This window comes from Corylus avellana, chromosome ca1 (genome assembly GCF_901000735.1).
Source record: "Corylus avellana chromosome ca1, CavTom2PMs-1.0".
In the NCBI taxonomy this organism is placed as follows: domain Eukaryota; kingdom Viridiplantae; phylum Streptophyta; class Magnoliopsida; order Fagales; family Betulaceae; genus Corylus; species Corylus avellana.
In genome coordinates this window covers 70,959-87,634 of record NC_081541.1, presented here as the reverse complement: position 1 = coordinate 87,634, position 16,676 = coordinate 70,959, and the positions used below count along the sequence as shown (strand labels likewise).

At 38.2% G+C, this 16,676-nt stretch overlaps 1 pseudogene; it reads right to left on the bottom strand.

Annotated features, from left to right (window-relative positions):
• Window positions 1-626: 626 nt before the first annotated feature.
• Window positions 627-5,904, bottom strand: LOC132187421 (uncharacterized; annotated as a pseudogene).
• Between the last annotated feature and the right edge of the window lie 10,772 nt (window positions 5,905-16,676).

Below are 16,676 nucleotides of genomic sequence, written 5' to 3'. Positions count from 1 at the left end.
AATTAATAAAAAATTAATATTTTAATTAGGTAAAACGGTATGTTTTAAGTGGTCCTAACAGCTGTTAAAAAATTTTGACGGTAGAGAGTTTATTGTAATTTCGATTAACCCATGGAGTAAATTGTCAAAAAAAAAAAAAAAAAAAAAAAAACATGGGTTGCGACCCTATCATTTATCTTCGGCAAAATGGGTTTGTTGTGTAGTTTGGGAAATGAGGTGTGATATAGCCACAACTTAAACTCAATTTTAGACTAACTTTTAGACTAAATTTCTCTCTCTCTAGTTTAACGCTCTCTCTCCTCCACAGATAGTTTTTTTTAAAAAAAAAACTTAAGAGAAAAATTGGGCTAAAGTTGGGTTTAAGTTGTGCTTTTATCATTTTCCTTGGGAAAGAGGTAGTGGGATGTAAAGAAGGAAAATAATATTTGCCTTTGAATGAATTTTATTGAATTAGGAGACATAGCTTTATACAAGAAATTTCCTTCAATCATGCTAATCTATTCTAGGTAGTCTAAGTATAAAAGACAACTAAATAAATATACAATTAATACAATATATTTGTCAACGAATGTCCCGATACAATGAATGCCCAAATATTATTGACCTTTCATTCTCAACACTCCCCCTCAAGTTGGAGAGTGAATGTCAAGAACTCCCAACTTGCGTATCATAGTAGAGAAAGCTTTCTTTCCCAATGGTTTGGTGAACACATCCGCAAGTTGATTTGTTGAAGCAACATGTTTGGTTACAACTGAACCATCTTGTATTTTGTCACGAATAAAATGGCAATCCATCTCTATATGTCTGGTTCTTTCATGGAAAACGGGATTGGCAGCTATATGTAAGGCAGTTGTGTTATCACAATATAACAATGCTGGCTTCGGATGCAATATTCTCAAATCTTTCAATAATGAGCGTAGCCAGGATAATTCACAGCATGTACCTGTCATGGCTCTATATTCAGCTTCTGCTGAGGAGAGGGATACAGTTTTCTGCCTCTTTGTCCGCCAGGAAATAAGAGAAGATCCCAAAAAAACACAATAACCCGTAGTGGATCTACGAGATATTGGACAACTAGCCCAATCCGAATTAGAAAAAGCTCGCAAAGATAAATCATTCTGAGAAGGGAAAAACAAACCTTGTCCTGGACTGCTTTTCAAATAACTCAATACATGCAAGGCAGCTCCCATGTGTGGTTTGCGTGGTGCATGCATGAATCTACTTAACACATGGACCGAATAGGTGATGTCTGGCCGAGTAATAGTCAAATAAATTAGGCGTCCAACAAGTCTCCTATACTGGGACGGATCTTTAAGCAATTCACCTGAATACGAGAGTTTTATGTTTTGTTCCATGGGAAAGTTCACAGGTTTAGCACCCAAAAATCCACCATCTTTTAAAATTTCCAAAGTATTCGTTGCGAGATGGAAATACCTCTCTTCGACCGAGAAACTTCGATGCCCAGAAAATACTTCAAATCACCCAAATCTTTAATCCGAAAATGACTATGCAGAAATTGCTTGAGAGCTAATATGGCATTGACATCATTACCTGTAATAAGAATGTCATCGACATATATCAACAAAGCTGTAAAAGATTTGCCTTTTCGACATGTGAATAACAAGTAATCTGCTTTGGATTGAACAAATCCAGCAGCTTGGATAGCTGTAGAGAACTTGGCAAACCATTGTCGAGAAGCTTGCTTTAAGCCATATAACGACTTGTGAAGGCGACACACTAGATTCTCCCCCTATCGCCGAAGACCAGGAGGTGGAGACATATAAATTTCTTCATGGAGATCACCGTGAAGAAAAGCATTGTTGACATCAAGTTGGTGAAGAGACCAATTCTGGGCAGCTGCTAAAGCCAATAAACAACGAACAATAATCATTTTAGCAGTGGGAGAGAAAGTGTCATGGTAATCTATACCTTCCAGCTGTGTGTAACCTTTTGCAACCAAACGAGCTTTGAAACGCTCGATAGTACCATCCGAGTGCCATTTGATTTTGTAAACCCAACGACAACCAATAGGCTTCTTACCAGGAGGAAGAGAAGTGAGAGATCAAGTGTGGTTGGCTTCTAAAGCGGCCAATTTAGATTGCATTGCTTCTTGCCAATGGGAATGAGAAGCTGCTTCGGTATAAGATGTAGGCTCAATATCTTGACTGACAGCAGCAATAAAAGAGTAATGATGTGGTGAGTAACGATGATAAGAGACAAAATTGCAAAGGGGATATCGCGTACCATTTTGTGGACCTGATGACAAAGGCGGCAAATGGTTGGGAGACGTTACTTGGTTGCAGACATAATCACGTAAAGCCGTGGGAGGGTGATGAGGTCTTTGAGAACGGCGTAAAATGGGTTCGGGAGGAGGACTAGCAGGTGATGGCTGAGGAGAAACGGGAGTTGGTGGTGCGGGTTGTTGGATGGAGGAAACTAGTTCCGGTGGTGAGGGTTGTTGGACTGGTGGTGAAGGATCGGATACAGAAAGAGGAATCACCGGGGCTGAATTTGAGGAAGTGGATGGAATGGACTCATAAGGAAAAATAGTTTAATGAAAAACAACATCACGGCTAGTGAACATTTGGTGGGTGGCAAGGTCATAGAGCTTGTAAGCTTTCTGACCAACTGGATAGCCAAGAAAAATACATCGTTTGGCTCGAGGAGCGAATTTATGGGGGACGTGCGCATCAGTAGCATAGGTAAGACACCCAAAAACTCGAATATGAGAATAAGAAGGAAGCTTACCATAAAGTCGTTCAAAAGGAGTTTGGTGAGAAAGGAGTGGTGTGGGCAAACGATTAATTATATGAACAGCAATAGAAACACATTCTGCCCAAAAATGTAAAGGAAGGTGAGCTTGAAAACGAAAAGCTCTAGCGGATTCAAGAATATGGCGGTGCTTGCGCTCTACAACCCCATTTTGTTGAGGAGTATAGACACAAAAATGTTGGTAAGTGGTCCCTTTTTGTTTAAAAATTTCCCGCATAGAAAATAATTCTCCACCATTATCAACTCGAATGTTGGCTATAGAAACATGGAATTGTGTTTGGACAAATGAGAAAAAATTGACAAGTAAATGTTGTGTTTCACTTTTGTGATGCATAAAAAATACCCATGTGAATCTAGAATAATCATCCACAATAGTCAAAAAATATTTCGCACCAGAAAGAGAGGCAATTTTATAGGGGCCCCAAATGTCGCAATGAATTAATTCAAAAGGTCTAACACATGAAATTGAACTAACAGAAAATAGAAGTCGACTTTGTTTTGCAAGTGCACAAACATCACAAGCATTATTAGATTGGAAAGGAAAAATTAACAAATGTTTTACCATAAAATCCAATCTAGAACCAAACAAATGCCCCAATCGGCGATGCCACAAAGCGGTGGAGGAGGTGACTTGAGAACTGGGTGAACGGCAAGAAGTGGTTGCTGCGGATGGAGTTTGAGGGTTTGGCTTCACTGATAACGCAACCAAGTAATAAAGTCCGTCTCGTTGTTCACCCAAACCAATCGTCATCCTCGTCGTCAAGTCCTGCAAAATACACCAATGAGGGAAAAAGGTTATTGAACAATTGAGATCTTTGGTAACTCGACTCACAGACATTAAATCCACCTTAAAAGATGGCACACCAAGCACATTTTTTAGAGTAATAGCGGAATTCAAAGGTAAATTCCCAACGGATGTAATCAGAGCCTGTTCTCCACTTGGCATAGCAACTGGTGGCAAAAAGGTGTTCTTACTGCTGTTGGCAAGCAAAGTTGGAGATGAAGAAATGTGATCTGTTGCACCACCGTCGATAATTAATTGATGGAGGCGCAACAATGTTTGTAACAAACCTGAGGAAGCAGCATTAGCTTTAGGATTGGCGGATTGTGTTGTCCCATTACCCTTCATGATAGATAAGATTTGCTGGATTTGCAAATCAGAGAGTCCATTTGTCACCGACGGCACTTCCTACATTATTGGACTTTCCTCGACATTGTTGACTGAAGATTGATGGCTATTGTTGCGCTTGAAATGAGTGTTTCCTTGATTGGACTTGTTTGATGCATGTTTAGGGTGTTCTGGTGGGTACCCATTAAGCTTCCAGCATGTTTCTCACACATGATGGTCACGGTCACAATAAGAACAATGCAAAGGTTTTCGATTAGATGGGTTGGAACGAGAAGAAGAACCTTGTCCATGTCGAATAGCCAGAGCCACCGGTTCAGCCCTTCGAACGACCATGGCTGAGTTCTCCATCGTCTCACGTGCAGCCCCTAGGCTTCGTTGCTTCTCCTCTTGTACAATGGAAGAATAAGCCTTGGCAACATCAGGTAATGGATTCATCAACAGAATTTGCCCTCGGATTGCACTGTAGGACTCATTGAGTCCCATGAGAAATTGCATCAATCTGCGCCTCTTGTGGTTTGCCCCACAAGAGCAAACGGTGTCATTATAGGATCCTAGTTCATCCCATAATTTTTTCAACCTTGTGTAATAAGCTGCAACAGTCATCTGATCTTGAGCAAGACAAGCAATGTCCCTCTCAATCTGAAAAATACGATGGGCATTGCTTTGAGAAAAATGATCCCGAAGGTCTTCCCATACCTCCTGGGCGGTGGTTGAAAAAATGACACTATCTGCAAGATCCTGTGTGAGTGAATTGAGAATCCAAGAGAGGATCATATCGTCGCATTTTTTCCACGAAGCATAGTCGTCTGGTTTGGCTGTGGCAGACGGCATTTTGGTGGTCCCATCTATGAAACCTAACTTGGATTTGGTGTTCAAAGAAATCGTCATGGCTCTACACCATGTCGAATAATTATCCCCATTGAGGGGCTTGGAAACAAGCACCATTCCTGGATGATCGGAATGATGAAGAAAATATGGATTGGCAGCATCAAGCTTGCCTCTATTTGAAGGTTGCTGTTCTGTCATGATGATGAGAAACAGCGATAAAAAGAAGGCAAAAAGAAAGAGGGCAGAGAGCTGGGGTATCGTTCCCTGCTTTGATACCATGTAAAGAAGGAAAATAATATTTGCCTTTGAATGAATTTTATTGAATTAGGAGACATAGCTTTATACAAGAGATTTCCTTCAATCATGCTAATCTATTCTAGGTAGTCTAAGTATAAAAGACAACTAAATAAATATACAATTAATACAATATATTTGTCAATGAATGTCCCGATACAATGAATGCCCAGATATTATTGACCTTCCATTCTCAACATGGGAAGGATGAGTGTTGCAAGTTTCACTCAGGCGGTGGCTCCGTCAGTCCGTCTCTGCTTTCAAGCAAGCCCTTTCTGGGATTCTGGGTCAGATGACTTTTTGATTCCCCTTTTTGCCTGCATTGAATTTGAATTGTGAGATTCGTACGGGGATTCTTCAGAAATGGCCAGCTTGGCGCTGGTGGTAGTTGCCATTCACTTTGCTCCTGCTGCACAAATTTACTTACTGCGACTGTGATATATGATATCTTGCAGCCTCTTGTCCTCGTAGACATACCACTTTGCACAAACCAAATATACCACCAAATTCAAAGCACTCAAAATCACCAAAAGCCAATAAAATCATAAAGCTTCCCTTAATTGAGATTATCTGCAAGCCAAGGTTTCTTGTTCCCAGTTACCTTGTGCACTACAGTAACCAGTAAAGAGCTAACGAAGAACCCCAGCGAAAGTGTGCTCAGAAATAGCCCAGTGCTTTTCATCCCTTTCGGACACTCCCTTAGGAAGAAATGAAGTTGCCCTACTGGCTATATACGTAAAGGCCTCCCCAGATCCCACAAAGAAAAATTGGGGAACCAGCCAAAACACACTTAATGGGATCACGGCCGTTGGATCATTCGTTAAAGCATGAGATCGTGTGGCCTTCAAACGCTTTAGTTCAGTGAGCGCTGCTGCCACCATTACGAAGATTGAAAGGACAAGATCAACCCTTATGCGTTGCAGTGGGGTAAGGCCTTGTAGGGTTTTAAGTATGTTAGTTTTAATTATTGGCTAAATGTTCGGTGATCAAAATGGATTCAAAGTGTGGTTTAATTTAAATGTAATTGAGTCTTAATTAGACTAGGCTAGGTTTAATTTAAATGTAATTGAGTCCTAATTAGACTAGGGGTCTTGGTATTATATATATAGATCTCTACAGATCTGTAGGATATGAATTTTCACCCAAGAGAGTTCGTGTGAGACTGTGCTTGAGTGATTATTTTGTTGTGAGCCAAATTGATTCCTCTTAGAGGATTTTTGCTAGTTTTGATTGTGTGCTTAATTGAAGTCTATCGGAAGGGTCTGATAAAGGAGAATCACGTTGAAGAAGATTGTGAGCGAGGAGACAAGTTGGAGGCTTGCCGATCTTACAGAGCCAAGGTCTTGCAAAGGGTTATAAGTGTTCCTAGTGTCTGTAATCTCTGGATAATTTTTTGATAGTAATTTCCTAGGTTTGGCTGCCCTTGAGAGGTTTTACTTTTAGAGCGTTTTCTAAAAGGTTTCCTCTTCGTCACCAAAATCTTTGTGTTTGATTTTACTTGTTTTTGGTGATTGTTTGCTTTGATTTAAATATCTGTTAATTCCGCATAAAATCGTGATATTTATCTGTTTAGAGTTTTTCAATTGGTATCAGAGCGAGTTCACTCCGTGAAGGATTAAATTCCTGAATGTGATCTTTGTTTCTTGTTTAAAATGTCTCGAACCCTTAACACTGTGGCTAATTTTGATGGATCAAATTATGGCTATTGGAAGTCCCGTATGAGATTTTTCTTAAAATCTATAGACGTTTGGCATGTCATTGAATCTGGATTTAAAGCTCCAGATAAGCCGATAGCTGAATGGTCTAATGTTGAAAAACAAACTCGTATGGCGAATGACAAAGCTATGAATGCTCTATGCTTGGCAATTTCACAAACTGAGTTCTCAAGAATTTCAAATTGTGATAGTGCCAAAGATGCATGGGAGATCCTAAAAACTACTTATGAAGGAACAAATCTTGTTAAAGCTTCAAAACTTCAAATGTTAGTTTCTAAGTTTGAGGAAATTAAAATGTTAGAGGATGAGACATTTAATGATTTCTTTGGTAAACTTAGTGAAATTAGAAATTCCATGATAAATCTAGGAAAGAAAGTTTCTGACACTAAGATTATTAAAAAGGTCATGAGATCACTCCCTGAAAGATTCAGAATGAAGGTAGCAGCCATTGAGTCATGCACTAATCTAGAAACCATGAGGATAGAAGAGTTAGTTGGTGCCTTTCAGACTTATGAGTTTTCTTTGCCTCAACCTAGGAAAAATAGGGATCTTGCCCTTAGAGCTCTTAGGAAGAACTCTGATGAGTTATCTGATGGGGAATCACCAGATGATGAGGAACTTGCCATGATAGCTAGAAAGTTTTATAAGAATGAACATAGAATTTCCAAGAGATTTGGAAAACAAAAAGGAAGTACTCAGGAAAGAAATGAAAGAGACCCACGTGGTCCAAAATGTTATGAGTGTTCTGGCTATGGTCATGTTCGCAATGATTGTGCTAATCTCAAGAGTAATAAGCTAAAAGACCAAAAAGCCTTCAATATTACCTTGAGTGACATCGATGAGGAAGAAAGTCCTAATTATATGGCTTTTGTTGCATCCTATGATTCTGATGATTCTAATCAATCAGATGTTCAGTCTGTCTCTGATAATGAATCAACTAGGGTTAATGATCTTCAAAACTCCTTTAACAATTTAATGGAAAAGTTTTCTATGCTTAGAAATACTAATTTGAAAATTGTTAAGGATTTTAAGAATATTGAGCTTGAAAGGGATAATTTGTTGAAATCTTTGAGTGATTCACATGTTGTTTGCAATACTCTCAAATCTGAAAATCAAGTGTTAAATGCTAAAAATAAATCCCTTCAAAATGATTTGATTGCATCTAGAAATCACTTGAGTAAATTCTCTAGCGAAAAGCTTGATAAAATGTTGCATACTCAAAAGCATTCTAGTGACAGATCTGGCTTAGGATTTGATAAAACTGCTTCATTGTCTTCTAACCGTGCTTCTACTTCAAAGATTGTTTTTTTTTAACCAGTGAAAGTGGAAGAATCTTTAAGTGAAGAAAAGCAAGTAGTTGCTCCGACTCCTCAAGGTAAGAAAGGTAAGACAATCTTCATTGAGCCTCATGCATCTTACCCTACACCTAGAGTCGTGCATCCTCCTAAGAAATTTCATTCTCAAAGGTTTGTCCCTACATGTCATCACTGTGGAAAAATGGGTCACATTCGACCTCACTGTTTTAATTTGAAACCTCATGTGCATATAAATGAAAATTCCTATTCTAGGAAAGAAAGTGAGGGGTTGGTCATAATGATGAGAGAAGTGCTATCTAGGCTAGATAAGTTTGAGCACAGTCATAAGAATAGACCTAAGATTTCTCAAGTTTGGGTTAAGAAGGATGATAAGGATGATACCATTCACCCATTGAGGGGGAGTGGTGATGATCTCACCTTATGTTAGGTGAGTCACCCACATGCCTAAGATTAATTTTCTTGCATATCTTTGCATATCCTAGAGCATGTTGTGTTTCGTTTTACATTGCATTTTTGTTTTATTTTGTTTTGAAATTATAGTTTGTTTGTGTGCATTTCTTTTGTGAAAAAAAAAAACAAAAACAAAAAAACAAAAACAAAAAACAAAAAACAAAAATATTTTACTTTGGCTTTTTTTTTTTTTTTTTAATTTTTTTTAATTTTGTCTTATGCACCTAGATAATCCATTAATTTCTCATGTTGCTTTTTATGGATTTAATTCTTTATATCTTCGAATGTTCTTAATATGCATGAGATGAAAATTTGTGTCAATGGACTTGTTTTTGTGGTTACCTAAAGCCTAAGCTTATGTGATACATTTTGCCTATGCTTTATCTCTTGTGCACATTTAAGCTTAAATTGAGCTTTTGTTTCACTTTATTTGTGAGGTCTATTAGGTAACCATACGATTTTTTTTTTGACTAGTCATATTTTTCAAATTGACCGTATGCTAGTTGAACCTATGGCTTAAAAAATTTCGGCTTTCTCTTTTGTGATAAGCACTAAAAGTTTAAAGACACTTTCTCAAAGAGAAAAATAAACAAAATAGTGAAACAAATAAAATCAAAAGATTATGTTCCAAAAGGAATTTATTTCACTATGTCAAACTTGTGCAAAATGTTTTACAAAGAGAAATGTATAGGATGAGAGTAGCTAGGCCCTAGTATGATAAGGTTTGACTTTTGATTTGATATACTTGTCAAAACCTCATGATGGTGAAACTTTCTCCTCATTTTGTAAGTCGAAATTTTTTCTCTTTTGATGGCTTACACACAACACACAAGCATGAGTTGAATGGAACATTTCTCTTGGCTTGGGTTAAACAATATGAGGTCCTTGCCATTTCTAATCCCATGTATATTTTGCATATTTGAAGTATGTTTGGGATATTCATTGCTAAAATACATGAGTTGTTGATGTGTGTATCATGTGTGTTCATTTGACTTTTGAGGGGGAGAAATTTTTTAAAGTTTCTTGTTTATTATTAAGTCTTATATTGAGGGGGAGTTTCTGTCACTCATGATCTTGTTGTATTCTTCATGTCTTTTCATATATGTGATCATGAGTGTTTCATTATTGTTTTTCCTATTCCACATATGTCTTGATGTTTTTGTGTTGAGTGTTTCAGGAAACATGATACCTTTTGTCAATTTGTGACAAAAAGGGGGAGTATAAAACTGGGGAGAGGATGGTGACTCGTTCGATTGATTTTGTCCCCGAAATTGCCAAAGAGGGAGTTTGTTAGTTTTAATTATTGGCTAAATGTTCGGTGATCAAAATGGATTCAAAGTGTGGTTTAATTTAAATGTAATTGAGTCCTAATTAGACTAGGCTAGGTTTAATTTAAATGTAATTGAGTCCTAATTAGACTAGGGGTCTTGGTATTATATATATAGATCTCTACAGATTTGTAGGATACGAATTTTCACCTCCAGAGAGTTCGTGTGAGACTGTGCTTGAGTGATTATTTTATTGTGAGCCAAATTGATTCCTCTTAGAGGATTTTTGTTAGTTTTGATTGTGTGTTTAATTGAAGTCTATCGGAAGGGTTCGATAAAGAAGAATCACGTTGAAGAAGATTGTGAGCGAGGAGACAAGTAGGAGGCTTGTCGATCTTACAGAGCCAAGGTTTTGCAAAGGGTTGTAAGTGTTCCTAGTGTCTGTAATCTCTGGATAATCTTTTGATAGTGATTTCATGGGCTTGGCTGCCCCGGAGAGGTTTTACTTTTAGAGCGTTTTCTAAAAGGTTTCCTCTTCGTCACCAAAATCTTTGTGTTTGATTTTACTTGTTTTTGGTGATTGTTTGCTTTGATTTAAATATCTGTTAATTCCGCATAAAATCATGATATTTATATGTTTAGAGTTTTTCAAAGTAATTTTCCTGCGATGGGAACGACGATTCGGTCGTAAATTGGGACAGTCAAGAGAATGTTGCTGACGAAGAAGACTATCAGGGATGCTGCCGGGATCTGAAAGGAGCCAATCCGATGGTCCATGTTGGTTGCTTGAGAGACGGAGAATGTTGTCATTTGGGCATAGACAGTCTAGAAAATGATAGTGGTGGTTCGTATGGGTAAAAAACTTAAGGGGAAACTTCACTAAGGCTCCCTGAACTTCTGGCCGATTTTGCAGACCCCTCCTGAACTTCAAAAACTCTCATTTTTGACCCTTAAACTTCCATTTTCTCTCACTTTAGGCCCATCTGTTAGTTTTCAATATTAAATGCCCATTATAACCCTACCCAGCTCACTTGAAATTCTGAAAATGCCCAAAACTACAGCACCCACCCCAGCCCAAAACGACACAGTTTTGGGCATTAATTTTTTTTTTTTTAAAAGCAAAGAAAAAAGAAAAAAAAAAAAGAAGGGAAAATAGGGGGAGAAGGATCGGGCTTGGCCAAAATGGGGTGGCTGGACCACCCCATTTTTGGCCAAGGGGGTGGCTGGAGCCACCCTGATATTACTCCTTTTTTATTTTATTTTATTTTATTTATAAATATTTTGCTTTTTTTAAAAATAAAATAAAATAAAAATTAATGCCCAAAATGATGTCGTTTTGGGCTGGGTGAGTTGTAATTTTTAGGGATCCAAAACGGTATAGTTTTAACGAGGGGTATAATGGGCATAAAAAAGTCAAACCGTTAAATCTAACATTGAAAACTGACGGAGGGGTCCAAAGTGAGAGAAAATAGAAGTTTAAAGGTCCAAAATAAGAGTTTTTGAAGTTCAGGGGGGTCTGCAAAATCGACCGGAAGTTCATGGGGTCTTATTGAAGTTTCCCCAAAATTTAATTTATTTATTTTTAATGTTTTTAATTTTAAAGAAAATAATTTTTTTTTAATTTTTAATTAAGTATACGGACACATATTGAGTTTTTAGAAGCGCTGACATAAAATTTTCATCTATTTTGGACGGAATTTTAATGGAGATATCATTTTCGTCTTTATCCATAATTAAGGTACCAGCTGTGATACAAAACAAAACATAGAGGACAAAAAATAAAGTTATTAAATCATAAGGGGCAAAAGAGTATTTAACTCAAAGATAAAAAATGCTTTTATAAATTTTTCAATAAAACAAAAATACCTATGCAATAAATTTAAAAAAAAAAGGTAAATATATCTAAAGTTCTTGAGTCAATACAGCAAAATTTTTATTTCCCTAAGTTTTTTTTTTTTTTCGAAAATTTAGTCTCTAGGTCAATCAAAATTCCAATAAATTTCCTACCGTCAAATTTTTTTTAACTACCGTTATATTCTTTGAAACACATCGTTTTGCCACATCAGCATAATAATTTTTTGTTAATTTAATTAAAAAAATTAAATAATTTTTTTTTAAAAATAACAAAATTGAAGGGGTGGCCTTAACAACCCAAGGCGTAGTCGCGAGGCACCCCATGGGTGGTTAAGGGTGGCCTGCAGGCCACCCCCAGCCCCTGGGGGTGGTTTGCCCACCCTATGGGTGGCTTCCGGCCACCCCATAATGGTTGGGGTGGCAAGGGGTGATTTCCGGCCATCCCTTCAATTTTTTTAAAAAAATTTTCATTAATTTTTTAAATTAAATTTTAAAAAATTATTATTCTGACGTGGTAAAATGGTGCGTTTCAACTAATTTAACGGCAGTTAAAAAAATTTGACAATAGGAATTTTCTTGGCATTTCAATTGACCCAGGGAATAAATTGTAAGAAAAAAAAAAAAAAAAAAAAAAAAAAAAAAAGATAAAAATTTTGGCATGTTGACCTAGGACTTTATATATATATTTACCCTAAAAATTAACAATTAAACTAAAATTTTAATTTAAAAAAAAAAATTGATTTTTTATTTTTATTTTTTAAAGGAATTTTTATTAAAAAATTATAAAACAAAAAAAAATAAAATAACTTAAATATATATATATATATATATATATATATATATATATATATTAATTTTAGGCTTTTATAGAAGTTTTATAGAAGTTTTAGTATTTTTTGTTTTTATTTTATCAAGGATAGTTTTGTCATTGGGGGAATATTGACAATATTTTAGTAGTTTGTGAGCATTGTCATCAATGAGGTGGCAGAGGGGGTATGCCGACCTTCTTTCCCCTTTATATTTCAAATCTCTAATACAACATTAAGCTTTTATCAACTGAATTAGTTATGGATGGTTTTATATATATATATATATATATATATATATATATATATATATATATATATATATATATATCTATAATTACGATTCCTTTTATTTCTATAATGTTCTATTGTTGGGCTTCGTTTTTTCTCCCTCTAAGTGTAACCTAAAAGTTGATAATTTTGTTTCGGATAGAAATTTTCTCAAACTTATTCTAATAAATGCCAAGTGTGCTTTAACATGCGAGAGACATATGTTTTTTTTTTTTTGTTAATATTTTTAATAGTCATTTATTACTCCTCTTCTAACTTAGGAACCCAAATATGAAGCATTTAAGAGAGAGAATTCTTGCGATGGTTTTCTCTCTATGTTTAACCTAGAGGAGGAGGATACTTTTCCAGGTCTTTACAAGATTGTGGAAGGAGAACGTTTTGATTGCTGTTTGTCAGAGCTATGGTGGATGACCTATCGAAGATGTGGGCAAAGTTTTCTTTGACTGAAGAGGAAGAGGTGGAGATTCAAGTTCAGTCGACGGACTATCAAGAAGTGACAGCAAGGGGCCAGATTTGTGTAGTGGGGAAACTGGTGGGTGACCGGTATGTGAGTAAGGAGACAATCAAAAATACCCTGCAACGCCGGTGGAGGCCGACGGGCACCATGTTATTCAAGGTATTGGGTGACAACCTGTTTATTATAGAATTTGAATATGGTAGGGACAAGCAGCGTGTCCTGGAGGGCCGCCCATGGGTGTTTGAAGGGAATCTTTTCTTGGGTGAAGACTTTAACCCCGGCATTCCGCCAGCAAAGATTACTTTTAACAAAGCCTCTTTTTGGGTACGTATGTTTGATCTGCCATTGGGGTGTATGGGGCGTGAGGTTGGACGAAAGATTGGTTTATCGGTGGGGATTGTTGAAGAAATTGATACAGATAAAGATGGAGTTGGTTGAGAAGAATTCCTTCGGGTGAAGATCTTATTGGATTTGACCAAACCTCTTTCGCGAGGCAGAAAAGTGAATCTAGATGGGTGTTTGACATGGATCCCATTTCAATACGAAAGAATGCCTAAGTTCTGCTTCCACTATGGAGTTATTATCCATGGGCAGGAAGGATGTTTGAAGAGAAGTAGCCGGCATAATCAGGGAGAATCTGTCGATTTTGGACCATGGTTAAGAGCATCGTCACCAACAAGGAGGCCAGATTGAAATCATGGAGGATACGCTCCCTGGCAAGGAAGATATAGTCAGGAACCTACTGGTTCAGACGGTCACGCACGAAGCTGAGCTAGGGGGTTTGCAGGGAAGATGATCGGAGTAGATACGGGAAGGATTCCGGCGACGGGGACGGTACAATGGAGCAAAATAAGGAAAGTCAAAACCCAACTTCAAAAAAGGATGGGGGTGGATTCCCAGGAGCGGATCATGCAAAGGGTTCAAGACCTTTCCATGCAAAGGTTCAAACGGAAAAGGGAAGATCTCAACCAACGGCTAATCAAACTATGGGATTTAAATGGGTTCATACCCAAAAATCTCCTTTTGCTGAAATGGAAAGCACGTGGAACCCATTCAATGCCATAGATCAATTTGATATGGAGGTAGAAACGGGGAGACTGAAGTGGGATTTGTTGGCGCCAGGTGTCACCGATGGGTAAGTGGCTGAAGGGACACAAACGAGCTAGTGAGAGTCCAAACCGTAACCTGGGCCTTGATAGTAAGGTAGATAAACAGCCCAATCCTGGTGGAATTTTCAAAGGTCCGAGGATTGTTGAAGTAGAAAATACGGTGAAAAAAGCCCAAGCTAATAGCAAAAATCCCAAGGGGGTTGAAGGTGTAGCTGCAGCGGAGAACAATGTGACACAGAAGAGAAAGGAAAGGGACTGGGTGGATGAACATGAAAATTCTGAGAATGGGTCCCAGGAAGGCAGTAAGAAAAAAAGGGTTGGTGAGGGGAATAAGGGTGTGAGTATTCTAAAGAAGGGTCGAAAGGTAACAATAGGAGGGGGTACAATTCATGGTTCGGGATTGGCGGAGGTTGAAATTCAGCCCTGCCGACCGCAATGAATATCCTAAGCTGGAACTGTCGGGGGCTTGGGAACCCCCGAACAGTTCAAGACCTTTGCCGGATGGTGAAGGTGAAGAAACCCGTCTTAGTTTTCCTCATGGAAACCAAAATGCGACAAAAGAGAATGGAAAAAATTCGGCACAAACTTGGTTTCTCAAATATGTTTGTGGTGGATTGCGTAAAGAAAGGAGGAGGATTGGGGCTCTTATGGATAGAGGATGCCAAGATTGAAATTCAAAATTTCAGCAATTGGCATATTAATGCTCTTGTATAAGATCCTCAAGCTGATTTTACCTGGAAGTTCATAGGCTTTTATGGTCATCCGGAGGCTCCAAAAAGACATGAGGCTTGGGCACTTTTGTGGTATTTAGGCCACCTTAATCCCTTACCATGGATGTGTATTGGCGACTTTAACGAAATTGTCAATGGGACTGAAAAATGGGGTGGACGTATGAGACATCGGAGAGGCATGCAAAATTTCCAAAGGGCCCTAGAAGAATGTGGATTATCTGATCTGGGTTTTTGTGGCTCTAAATACACTTGGAGTAACTGCCAAGAGGGACCAAATTTTATTAAGGAGCGGCTTGATAGGGGGGTGGCAAACCTGGCATGGAGACACTTTTTTCTAGAGGTGGTGGTGAATGTAGAAGCAGCAGTTTCCTCGGATCATGCCCCACTAATATTGAGCCTCTTGAATACTGGAAGTAGAGTCACAAGAAAAAGGTTTTTCCGGTTTGAGGCAGGGTGGGCTTTAAATGAGGGGTACAAGCATGAAGTATCTACAATCTGGAACCAGCCAAGGCCGAGGGAAATGGGCTGGGAGTGTTTGAGTAATAAATTGTCTGCATGCATGCAGAAAATTACCCAGTGGAATGAAGGCTTTACCAAACCTTCACAAGCCTGATTATCACGTATGAGGGCATGCTTGGCTGATTTACAAGGGCAGGAACATATGGGGCATAGTGAGGTTATGGTTCGCTTAAAACATGATATTCAGACACTAACAGAAAAAGAAGACTTATGGTGGCGCCAAAGGGGAAAGTTGGATTGGCTAAAGCATGGGGATAGAAATACTAACTATTTCCATGCTTGTGCTAGTTCAAGGGGAAAAAAAAAAAAACTATATTGGAAAGGTCAAGACTGAGAGTGGTCAGTGGCAAGAGACCATGGAAGGGGTGAACACGGCCATTGTGGATTATTTTTCCAATTTGTTTTCTGCTGGACAGGAAGGGGACCTTGAACCGTGTCTGATGCATGTTGAGAAGTGTGTCTTGGAACATATGAACGCTACTTTGGTGGAGGATTTTACTGCTGAGGAAATCAGTGCAGCGTTAAATCAAATGGCGCCGCTCAAAGCTCCCGGACCGGATGGGCTGACTGCATGTTTTTTCCAACAAAATTGGACTCTCAAGGGTGGGGAGGTATGTAGATGTCTGATTAAGATACTTAACTCTGGAGTTATGCCTTCTTCATTGAATCTAACTCATGTTGCACTTATCCCTAAGAAACCAAACCCACAATGTGTGACTGAATTTCGCCCCATAAGCCTTTGTAATGTATTGTATAAACTTATTTCAAAGGTTCTAGTTAATAGACTCAAAAAAATCCTCCCACATATTATCTCACCTACCCAAAGTGCATTCATTCTAGGAAGATTAATTACAGATAATATTTTGGCGGCTTATGAAACACTCCACACGATGCATACGGGAATGAGGAGTAAGAAGGGTTTTATAGCTATTAAGCTAGACATGAGCAAGGCTTATGATCGGGTAGAATGGAGGTTTTTGGAGGCGTTGATGCGCAAAATGGGGTTCCATGAAAGATGGATCTGCTTAGTGATGATGTGTGTCTCTTCGGTGAATTACTCGATTTTAGTCAATGGGGAGCCGTGTGGGCATATAACCCCTTCTAGGGGCATTAGACAGGGTGACCCTATCTCACCCT